Here is a 13242-nt window from a genome sequence, read left to right on the forward strand (position 1 = left end):
CTGAATTCAAATCCCCAAATTTATGAAATCTATCAAACCTACAATAAGTATAAAGAATAAAATAAATATATACACAGTTTAGTAAATAGCAAAGGGCTAATAAGCATCTACCCTCACTGTGTACTTCACTTATCATACAGGATCACATTCCTATATCTCTCCATACTCCTTCACATGCAGATATTATCACTACATTAAATTAGATGATTATCATTTCCATGTATGATTTCATACTTTTTTATTTTATATGTGTTAGTTGCTCAGTCATATCTGACTCTTTGCAACCCCATGGCCCACCAGACACTTCTGTCCATGGAATTTTCCAGGCAAAGAATACTGGAGTTGGTGACCATTCCTTTCTCAAGAGGACCTTCCCAACCCAGGGATCAAACCTGGGTCTCCCACATTACAGGCAGATTCTTTACCATCTGAGCCACCAATGAAGCCCTACACATTTACTGTATGTTGGTATGTGGACTTCTTGTTCAGTGTTGCAGTGAATGTTCTTTACATAGCTCCTCATGCATTTTTGTGAGTTTCTCATATAGAAATTAAATGAAATTTCTGAGCATATGCATTTTAAGCTTTTCTGGGTATAATCAAATTACCCTTTATCATAGTTATATTAAATGTTCATGTAGCTCACCCAGGTCACGTGATTAGCATTGTATCAAATTGAAATTTTATTTTTATTTTTTTCATTGTTCAGATAGAGTAACCTTTCATATATTTCTGTACACTAGGATTTTCTGTTCTATTAATTGTCTGTAGGGGCTTTAACTTTTAATTATTAGGTTTCAGTAGTTGATAGAATAAGAAATTTCAAGACCAAAATGGGGATAATGGTAAAGTCAGCCAAATTTGTATTTACTGTTTCAAAAAGTTAATAGTCTCTTTAATTAATATTGGATCTGGAAATATTACTGTGTTATTTAAAGAAATTAAATTAACCATCAGGAATAGAAACTTAGTTAACAGAAATTGCCTATTGACAGTAGCACTAGCAGTTGGTAAGGGGAGTTTCTTTAAGTACACATATACACAAAAATATATATGTATACACACATATAATATTTTTGTAAGAACACACAAGAGGATGGACAATTGCAACCACCACGGAATCTGAAAAAGGGAAAGCCGAGGTGGGTGGGTAAAAAGAATGCTTATTTTTCGTTGTATACTATTTTTTTTTTCCTTGTGACTCTGTTACCCATTAAAAAATAGATAAAATATAATTTGAAAAAATCAAGTTAACCAAGGTGTAATCTGCTTTAAGTATCCCTAGAGGATAGTAGCTGTTAAGATATTTTTTAAAAACCTTCAGAGCAAAGAGAGAAAAAAGGAAGTTATACATATTATCTCTATTTAATGGGCTATAAATTTCTGTATATTGAGAATGCAGGGAGGTGATAATTTGATATGTCATAAAAATATTCATATTGGTAATAGGTTTACAAAAGACCTCTAATATTTTCTGAACTATGTACTTTATATTTGTTGCACTGGTGATAATATCTTAAGGGAAACAGCCGATTTATTAACTTTAAAATTCTATTTAACAGGTTATAAAGTTTAAGGTCATTCATCTTTCTTAACACAAACTCTCCACTTATCATTTTGTAGAACATGGTGACATTGGCAATTGAAAAGTTACTACTGGGTTCTTTTATATGCATTTTACATTTCATATTCATATCAGGGAAATCTAATTGTAGGATTTCATCTCCTTTCTTTCTTCCCTTCTGTTACCCTATGATTTCCAACCCTTCCTCAAATTTGCATACATTGACATTTTCAACATTTTAAAATTAGACAGCTTTATTTTGCTAAGCTTGAATATGAAAGCATCCAGCAATTATGCCTCATTGATATTCAATACTAGTAAGTGCACTTCTCACTAGTATGTGTACTTCTTACACTCTCAGGGCTAGCATTTACTATTTTCAGACCTGTCTCCTCATGTGCTTTGTTTTGATACCTCCTGAATTTCCAAATCTATATCTAATATCTAAATCTTTTACAAAGTTGTAAAGTATTATGATACTGTAGGGACTATTTTCATGGCTTTACCACAACAGATACAGAAATGAAATTATCAGATTTTTCTGACTTTCATATTTAATTCATTTAAGAAGGAAGGCAATGATGAGAATTTCAAAACATTGTTTAATAATAAGCTAAATACATTTATAATAGACCTTAGCAATTACTGATGGCTTACTTAAAAATTATCCAAAAGTGTTTGCACCTTCAAACAACACTCTGTATCTCAAAGTTTCTGCAGATCAGAAGTCTGGAAACAGTTTGGCATTTGATAGAACTGAATTCAGGTTGTCTGCCAGGGTACTGGCTCATCTGGAGGCTTCGCTATGGAAGATTCTGTTTCAAGTCTTGTTCAAGGCCATGGAGAGATTCATTTCCTTAAGCTTGTATAAAGTGAATCCTTATATACTTGCCACCTATCAACTGAAGATCCCTCTCAGCTTCTAGAAACCATCCTGAGTTCCTTACCACATGGTTGCCCCTTCTCACAGCAACTTGCTTTTGAACACTTTCAAGAGGAATATCTTTTGTTGTTTCCAGTATCTTTTAAAACCACAACTGATTAGGTCAAGCCCACCTGACCTAAAAAGAAACATGATTAATTCAAAACAACTGATTGCAAAACCCCTTTGGTTTTCTATTAAATGTCACTTAAATCATAGGAATTTTGTCTAATCATATTGATTACTCCCATCCAAACTTGAGATGAAATTATATAAGGAGCATCTATGAAGGTGCAAGAATCCTTGTGATCATTTTAGAATTTTGTTTACCATAATGCCTTATTTTGTTTTTACTAACTGAACTGTGAATTACTGTTTTTTGTTTGTTTGTTTACTCAAGGATTAAATAAAGAAAGCACATATTTCAATGTCAGCTACTATCCAGAATCTAGAATAACTATGATCTTGGCCCTCAAAGAATTATGGTGATTTTATTCCACTGAATCTTCATAAATCACACTTATATGAGAAGAACTGTATGCCAGGAAAAATTCTTTCACAACTCTTATAACAATGCATTGCTCAACAGAGTCCATTGGAACTTGGTTACCTATGCTGGGAATTACTGCTACCTCCACTAGAACAATGAATCTTTCCTAGATGATGCTCTTCACTTTGGATAAAGTGTTTGCTTTCAAGTCTTCTCTTTGTAGTTAATTCCTGATTCCTGATTGTTGTGGATCCCCCACGTGCTTAATATTTTTACTGTTATGATATATTTTAATGTTTACTTCCGCCTAAACATTTTACTTCTCTGTGACTTTCACTTGCAGTATGAGTAAACCTGGTGATAGTTTGCTGATCTAGTTTAGACTTTTGATTCCTATTTAATCCCAAAATATTATCTAGATTTTTGGACCCAGAGTCTTATCTAACATGGGTATATTAACTTTTGTTCTATCTTCTCCCCCAGAAAAGGTTTTTGATAAACTTTTTGATGTAGGGTATTTTGATAAAATAGGAAATATAAAAGCTAATGTGTTCTCATCAGTCACAATCATTTTTTTCTTCCTCCTTCAGAATTTGAACCAGGGTCTTGTTCTTTTCACTTAATTTCAGTACTTTTAAAACAGAAATATCCTGCTTATCAGCTGAGTATAATCTAAGACCCAATCATTCACTTTTTCATCTCTCTATATATTTTAGACTTATCAGAGGAGCCAAGAAGTCAGATCTCATACACTAATATAAGGACAATTGAAGAAAATGAAAAACTAGAAGTCTTTAGTTCCATTGATACAAATCCATGCAATCTTGCTCTCAACTAGACTTTAGTATACTCAGCATATTCTGAATCAGTTGACAATGTTTTTCCTTGGATGTCCTTTTCATCAAACATGACATCTATTTTTCCTTCAAATAGTTACCTATATATAGTGATTCTACATATTGAATTCTCTGAAGCTACTTTTGCTTTATTTGTATTTGTTCCTTAAAATCTTAGTATTCTTTTCCTTTTCTCCTGCCATTTTCATTTTATTTTCTCTCTTTCCTACTTCATTCTTTATGTTTTTTTCTACTTTTAGGAAGAAATGTATTGAATACTCTTACAATTGACTTTCTTTCCAAGATATCTCAGGCTTTTTCAGTTATCTGAGGAATATGACTAAGGGTAAAAGAAATAAAACACCATATAAGATACTTAGGAATACAAAAATATTCAAATTTTCAATAATGTTTACTATTATTGTATGAGCAAATGTGTAATATTTATGTATTTTGACATTCTGTATATTAAATGTATTTTGAAACTGTTTTCCCATTTATACAGTTTCTAACTTGACTTTAATAATTAAAATTATTTAATAAATAATAAAAATTATAACAAAAACAATACTTACATGCCATATATCTGGAAGAAATAATGATAGTATATATTGGGAAGGCGAGTCATATTTTCTTAAATTGAAATTTTTGACTATTTGATTTTAAGACTGTCTAAGCAACAATGTACTAAAAAGCATATGCTACTGGAGATCAGTGGATAAATAACTCCAGAAAGAGTGAAGAGATGGAGCCAAAGCAAAAACAACACCCAGTTGTGGATGTGACTGGTGATGGAAGTAAATTCCAAAGCTGTAAAGAGCAATACTGCATAGGAAACTGAAATGTTAGGTCCATGAATCAAGGCAAATTGGAAGTGGTCAAACAGGAGATGGCAAGAGTAAACATTGACATTTTAGGAATTAGCAAATTAAAATGGACTGGAATGGATGAATTTAACTTAGATGACCATTATATCTTCTACTGTGGACAAGAATTCCTTAGAAGAAATGGAGTAGCCCTCACAGCCAGTAAAAGACTCAAAAATGCAGTTGAGATGTAAGAAGTGCAATCTCAAAAATGATAGAATGATCTCTATTCATCTCCAAGGCATACTATTCAATATCAGAATAATTCAAGTCTATGCCCTGACCAGTAATACTGAAGAAACTGAAGTAGAATGGTTCTATGAAGACCTACAAGACCTTCTAGAACTAACACCCCAAAAAAAGATGTCTTTCTCGTTATAGGGGACTGGAATGAAAAAGTAGGAAGTCAAGAAATAACTGGAGTAACAGGCAAATTTGGCCTTGCAGTTCAGAATGAAGCAGGGCAAAGGCTAAGTTTTGCCAAGAAAACACAATGGTCATAGCAAACACACTCTTCCAGCAACACAAGAGAAGACTCTACACATGAACATCATCAGATGGTCAATATCAAAATCAGATTGATTATATTCTTTGCAGCCAAAGATGGAGAAGTTCTACACAGTCAGCAAAAACAAGATCAGGAGCTGACTGTGGCTTAGATTATGAACTCCTTATTGACAAATTCAGACTTAAATTGAAGAAAGCAGGAAAAACCAGGAGACCATTCATGTATGACCTAAATCAAATCCCTTATGATTATACAGTGGATGTGACAAATAGCTTCAAGAGATTAGATCTGATAGACAGAGTGCCTGAAGAACCATGGACAGAGGTTCGTGACATTGTACAGGAGGCAGTGATCAAAACCATCCCCAAGAAAATGAAATGCAAAAAGGCCAAATGGTTGTCTGAGGAGGCCTTACAAATAGCTGTGAAAAGAAGAAAAGTTAAAGGCAAAAGAGAAAAGGAAAGATATGCCCAATTGAACGCAGAGTTCCAAACAATAGCAAGGAGAGATAAGAAAGCCTTCCTCAGTGATCAATGCAAAGAAATAGAGGAAAATAATGAATGGGAAATACTAGAGATCTTTTCAAGAAAATTAGAGATATCAAGGGAACATTTCATGCAAAGATGAGCTCAATAAAGGACAGAAATAGTATGGATATAACAGAAGCAGAAGATATTAAGAAGAGGTAGCAGGATTCAAAGAAGAACTATATACAAAAGATCTTCATGACCCAGATAATTACAATGGTGTAATCATTAACCTAGAGCCAGACATTCTGGAATGCGAAGTCAAGCGAGCCTTAGGCTAAGAACAAAGCTAGTGAAGGTGATGGAATTCCAGCTGAGCTATTTCAAATCCTAAAACATGATGATGTGAAAGTGCTGGACTCAATATGCCAGCAAATTTGGGAAACTCAGCAGTGGCCACAGGACTGAAAAAGTCAGTTTTCATTCCAATCCCAAAGAAAAGCAATGCCAAAGAATCTTCAAACTATAGCACAATTGCACTCATCTCACTCTCTAGCACAGCAATGCTCAAAATTATCCAAGCCAGGCTTCAACAGTACATGAACCATTAATTTCCAGATGTTCAAACTGAATTTAGAAAAGGCAGAGGAACGAGAGATCAAATTGCCAACATCCTTTGGATCATTGCAAAAGCAAGAGAGTTCCAGAAAAGCATTTACTTCTCCTTTATTGACTATGCCAAAGCCTTTGACTGTGTGAATCACAACGAACTGTAGAAAATTCTTCAAGAAATGGGAATACCAGACTACCTGACCTGCCCTCTGAGAAATCTGCAGGCAGGTCAAGAAGCAACAGTTAGAACTGGACATGGAACAGCAGACTGATTTCAAATATGAAAAGGAGTATTTCAAGGCTGTATATTGTCACCCTGCTTATTTAACTTCTATGCAGAGTACATCATGAGAAACACTGGGCTGGAGGAAGTACAAGCTGGAATCAAGATTGCTGGGAGAAATATCAACAACCTCAGATATGCAGATGATTCCATTCTTATGGCAGAAAGAGAAGAAGGACTAAAGAGCCTATAGTTGAAAGGGTAAGAGGAGAGTGAAAAAGTTGGCTAAAGTTCAACATTCAGAAAACTAAGATCATGGTATCTGGTCCCATCACTTCATGGCAAATAGATGGGGACAATGGAAATAGTTACAGAGTTGTGTGTTTTTTTTTTTTTTTTTTGGGGGGGGTGGGGCAGTGGGGCTCCAAAATCAATGCAGATGGTGACTGCAGGATGAAATTCAAAAATTCTAGCTCCTTGGAAGGAAAGTTATGACCAACCTAGACATCAGATTAAAAAGCAGAGACATTACTTTGCCAACGAAGGTCCGTCTGGTCAAGACTATAGTTTTCCCAGTGGTCATGTATGGATGTGAGATTTGGATTGTGAAGAAAGCTGAGCGCCAAAGAATTGATGCTTTTGAACTGTGGTGTTGGAGAAGACTCTTGAGAGTCCTTTAGACTGCAAGGAGATCCAACCAGTCCACCCTAAAGAAATCAATCCTGAATATTCATTGTACTGATGTACTGAAGTACTGATGCTGAAGCTGAAACTCCAATATTTTGGCCACTTGATGGGAAGAACTGACTCATTTGAAAAGTCCCTGATGCTGGGAATGATTGAAGGCAGGAGAAGGGGCCAACAGAAGATGAGATGGTTGGATTCAAAACCACTCAATGGACATGAGTTTGAGTAAGCTCTGGGAGTTGGTGGTGGATAGGGAAGCCTGGTGTACTGCAGTCCACGGGGTTACAGAGTCAGACACTACTGAGCAGCTGAATTGACCTGAAGTGAATTAATAATGCACTTTAAAGCACATGGAATATGTTTGCAGGCAAAAATCTGTGCTTATGATCAATAAGAAAATAATTAATACTTGAATGGATAGTGTTAAAACAGATTAAGTGCATAGATGATCTAAAGACAACAAGAGCTGATAATATTATATAAAGACCTTGAATCAATTATATCATCTGAGAATCCAAATTGATAAATGAAGTTGTCACAGCATATCATAATTTTAATACATAATCCATTTTTTAAAAATTGAAAACCATAGATAAGTCCTCTGTAAATAAATAAACTTTTCTCAATTGTAAAATTGATCATACTTGCCTCAAATGTTTAAGAGTGGGCTGGGACTTTACATGGCTATACCAATTAAGGGTAAAATATGCATTTTTGCATGTTTCTAGTCAATAAATGAAGGCAGAACATACTGAATTAGCTATATATAATTTTATGTTTCATTAGTAAATATTAATATCTTCATATGGATTTACATATTTTATGATTATCCCTTTTATTCCCAATTAAGGATTGAGCACTTTTGCCTAAAGGATGTAAACCAGAATGAAACTACATACCTCTGGATTACATATTTTGATATAATTAGAACTAGTAGTGAAGTGATTAAGAATGGATTTGTAACAAAATATTAGACAACAGCATGGGCTACTCAGTGTGAAATAATTTCAACACAGTAAAACAGCATGCATATTGTGTATATGACAATATTTATATTTTTAAGAATCCCTCTAAGGGAAGAAATCCAAAGATTTTTTCAAAATTAAATCAAATTTAGATCTGAAATAAGGTATTTTTTGAGTACTTCCAGGGGAGGTGGTTGGATATCGAGTGTCTATAATTGCCTATTTGTCACTCTGTGCTTTTGTCTTGACCAAACTTTAATCATACTTCTCTCCTTCCCACTGGTCTGTGAACTCTCTTTTCCTCTGAGGTGAGCAAGCATTAAAAAGTGATATGGACTCCCTTACTAGCTTATCCTGAGAATACCTTGACCATGGCAAAACACTTTTCTTGCCAGATCCTGCTGATCATTTTTGCTCATTTACTCAGCTTCCCCTTACTACCTATCTCTCCCTATAAATAATTGCCTCTGTCCATTTGAATTTAAGTCACTTTCTGTTCTTAACTTTGGGTTATTCTCCTTATTATAATAGTCTTTCTCATTAACAGGTATATGTGTATGTGCTCAATCGTTTAGTTATATCTGACTTTTTGTGACCCCATGGACCACAACCCACCAGGCTCCTTGGTCCATGGAATTTTCCAGGCAAGAATACTGGAGCGGGTTGCCATTTCAAACTCCAGGAAAGTAGAGTCGCTCAGTTGTGTCTGACTTTTTGCGACCCCATGGACTGTAGCCTACAACACTCCTCTGTCCATGGGACTTTCCAGGCAAGAATACTTCAGTGGGTTGCCATTTCCTTCTCCAGGAGATCTTCCCAACCCAGGGATCGAACCTGGGTCTCCCACATTGTAGGCATATGCTTTACCATCTAAGCCACCAGGGAAGATGGCTCAAACTCTAGAGAATCTACCCAAACCAGGATACAAACACTCATCTCCTGCATTGGCAAGTAGATTATTTACCTGTAGCACCACATGCACCCATGCATGCTAAGTCACTTCAGTTATGTCCAACTCTTTGAAACCATATGTAGCCCTCCAGGTTCCTCTGTCCACAGGATTCTCCAGGCAAGAATACTGAAGTGGATTGCCATTTCCTTCTCCAGGGGATATTCATGATCTAGGAATCAAACTCATGTCTCATGTCTCCTGCATTGGCTAGTGAGTTCTTTACCACTAGCACCACCTGTGAAGCCTCAGTTAACATTTCCACATCTAAATCAATTCAGTTTTTGTTTGGCAGTGGATAACTTATTAAACATAATCAGGTTTACTTGTTCTGGAAAAATAATGATGATGACCCTATTAAACAATTTTAGAACAAAAGTAAACTAGAAAGCATATACTCAACATGTTTATTTTAGAGTCTAAGAATCTTACTTTACAGAAACCAAGTTTCTGTTGATCTCCTAAACTGATCAAATTTAATGGTACCACAATTCAATACAATTCTCCTAAAACTCATCTTATGCTGTTGTTCAGTCACTAAATTGTATCCAATTCTTTGCAACTTCATGGACTGCAACATTTCAGGCTTCCCTGTACTTCACTATCTCCTGGATTTTATTCAAATTTGTGTCCATTGAGTCGGTGATGCCATCCAACCATCTAATCCTCTGTTGTCTCCTTCTCCTCCTGCTCTCAATCTTTCCTGGCATCAGGGTCTTTCACAGTGAGTCACCTCTTCTCATAGTATTGGACCAAAGTATTGGAGCTTCAGCTTCAGTGTCAGTCCTTCCAATAAATTTTCAGGGTTGATTTCCTTTAGGATTGACAGGTTGGCTCTCCTTGCAGTCCAAGGGACTCTCAAGGATATTCTTCAGCACCACAATTTGAAATCATCAATTCTTCAGAGCTAAGCCTTCTTTGTGGTTCAACTCTCACATCTATACATGACTACTAGAAAAACCATAGCTTTGACTATATGGACCTTTGTTGGCAAAGTAATGTCTCTGCTTTCTAATGCGTTGTCTAGTTTGGTCAAAGCTTTTCTTCCAAGGAGCAAATGTCTTTTAATTTTGTGGCTGCAGTCACTGTCCACAGTAATTTTGGAGGACAAGAAAATAACATCTGTCACTGCTTCCACTTTTCCTCATCTATTTGCCATGAAGTGATGGCACCAGAGGCAAAATATTAGTTGTTTAATGTTGGATTTTAAGCCAGCTTTTTCACTCTCCTCTTTTCACCCTCATCAGGAGGCTCTTTAGTTCCTCTTCACTTTCCGTGATTAGAGTGGTATCATCTGCATATGGGAAGTTGTTAATGTTCCTCCTGGCAATCTTGATTCTGGTTTGTGATTCATCCTGCCAAATTTTTGCATGATGCACTCTGCATAGAGGTTAAATAAACAGGGTAACATTGTATAGCCTTATCATACTTCTTTCCCAGTTTTGAACCAGTAAGTTGTTCCATGTCCTGTTCTTAACTTTGCTTCTTAACCCACATACAGGTTTCTCAGGAGACAGGTAAGGTGGCCTTTTATTCCCATCTTTTTAAGAAATTTCCACAGTATTTAGTGATCCACAAGTCAAAGGCTTTAAAATAGTCACTGAATCAGAAGTAGATGCTTTTTGTAGTCCCCTTGTTTTCTCTATGATCCAGTGAATCCTGACAATTTGATCTCTGGTTTCTCTGCCTTTTTTAAAACCAGCTTGTACATCTGGAGGTTCTCAGTTCAGGTACTGCTGAAGCCTAGCTTGAAGGATTTTGAGCATAACCTTATCAGTAAGGTTATGTTCAATGTATCTATTATGAACATAAGTTAAAACTCAAATTTGAATAAGATTGTTCTTTGTCTTAAAGTTATCCTGAATTATATATACTTATCATTTTATTTTACACATACATATTTTAAAATCAAGAATAAATTGTGTTGATTGTAAAAGAAGCAAATGTACATATGTATATTATGTGCATATATATATTATATGTGTATATATATTTGTGTATATACATATATACACATATAATACATATATGCATACTATGCATAGACAGTACAGTGCAATTGCTCAGTCATGTCTGACTCTTTGCTACCCAACGGACTGTGGCCTACCAGGTTTCTCCGTCCATGGGATTATCCAGGCAAGAATACCGGAGTGGGTTGCCATTTCCTTCTCCAGGAGATCTTCCCAACCCAGGGATCGAACCCAGGTTTCCCACATTGTAAATGGACAATTTACCATCTGAGCCACCAGGGAATATATCATACTATGCATGTCTATATGTAAATGTATACATATATCTATTGGTTTATCTTATGTCTATTATCAATTTATACCAAGAGAGACAAAGAGGAACAGACTACATCTTATATTTGGACCCCAAATTTCTCAACTAAATAATGGGAAACAAAATATGTCCAATGGTAACATTTGTTACAAAGTCTGCTTTGACTGGAACTTAATATATTTTTATTCCACATACTGTGAATAGTCATACACTTCCTTGCAGCAACATGTTTGATGGAAGGATGCCATCCTAGACTCTGAAAGTAGTCTCATACAATGTAAGATACAGGTACTTATTGTTTTCATTTCTAAAGCCCAAAAACATTCTAAACTACACAATAAGTCTACATCCATTTTTAGGAACAGGCTTTGGAAACCCACATATATCATTCAGTTCAGTTCAGTCACTCAGTCATGTCCGATTCTTTGCGACCCTATGGACTACAGCATGCCAGGCTTCCCTGTCTTTCACCAACTCCCAGAGCTTACTCAAACTCATGTCCATCGAGTCAGTGATGCCATCAAATCATCTCATCCTCTGTCGTCCGCTTCTCCTTCTGCCTTCAATCTTTCCTAGGATCAGGGTCTTTTCCAATGTGTCAGTGCTTCCCATCAGGTGACCAAGGTAATGGAATTTCAGCTTCAGCATCAGTTCTTCGAATGAATATTCAGCATTGATTTCCTTTAAGATAGACTGGTTTGATTTTCTTGAAGTCCACGGGACTCTCAAGAGTCTTCTCCAACACCACAGTTCAAAAGCATCAATTCTTTTGCACTCAGATTTCTTTATAGTCCAACTCACATCCATACATAACTACTGGAACAACCATAGCTTTGACTAGAAGGACCTTTGTTTGCAAAGTGATGTCTCTACTTTTTAATATGCTGTCTAGATTGGTCATAGCTTTTCTTCCAAGGAGCAAATGTCTTTTAATTTCATGGCTGTTGCTATTGGTTCCTCAATAGCATCCTTTTTTATTTACTAATAACACTGATGAAATTATTTGGAAAATGTTCTTATATATCTGTTCTCTTATAAAATATATGGTCACATAAAATTCCTAACATTTTCTTGAGCTACATGTAGCTACTTATTCAGTCACAGATGCAGGTGATCAAATAAACTGAGGTCGGTCTCATCAGGAATCTTACATCTTCTCTGAACATGCCAGAGAACAGAACTGAACAGAAAAGTTTCCCCAGGATGATGATCCCAAAGTCAAAATTTGCCCATTTCTATTTCCCAATCCACATGTTGTTTTACAATGTAAATTTAAGTCTGTAAGTTTATTTCATCTAGAGGTAGCCGTCTCTGTCACCTCTCCCTGAATATGGGTACCTGTGACTACAGTATGGTCAAAATAAGACTTTATGGATTTTGAGACTAGAAGGTAAAAGGACACACAGCTCTGCTACATGGTTATTTTGGACATTTTCTCTGGGAAAAGTCCACATACCCTGAGACTGCCAAATTGGAAAGGCCTTGTGTTAGTGCTCCAGGCAACAGCTTTAGCTGAATTTCCAGCCAACAAAAAGTATTGTCAGCCAGTCATATAAGCAAGTCGTTACGAATGCTCAGTGCTCAGATTATTGTAGTCCCAGCTGACACCTAACTGAAATGATATGAGACTTCCAAGAGCTGCCTAGTCATGCTCCAGCCAAAGCCTGAGCTACAGAGTCTAAGAGCATAAGAGAATGGTTACTGCTTAGTACCACTAAGTTGGGATGGTACAGTACTTAGTCACAGACATTTGGGACAACATTTTAATGCTAATAATATTTATAATGATACTACTTATTAGTGAGATGCATTAAGTTCTTTAATTCAAGGAAATAAGAAATATGCATATGATGAAAATATAAATGGATAG

Source organism: Bos mutus, chromosome 6 (assembly GCF_027580195.1).
Source record: "Bos mutus isolate GX-2022 chromosome 6, NWIPB_WYAK_1.1, whole genome shotgun sequence".
Classification (NCBI taxonomy): Eukaryota; Metazoa; Chordata; class Mammalia; order Artiodactyla; family Bovidae; genus Bos; species Bos mutus.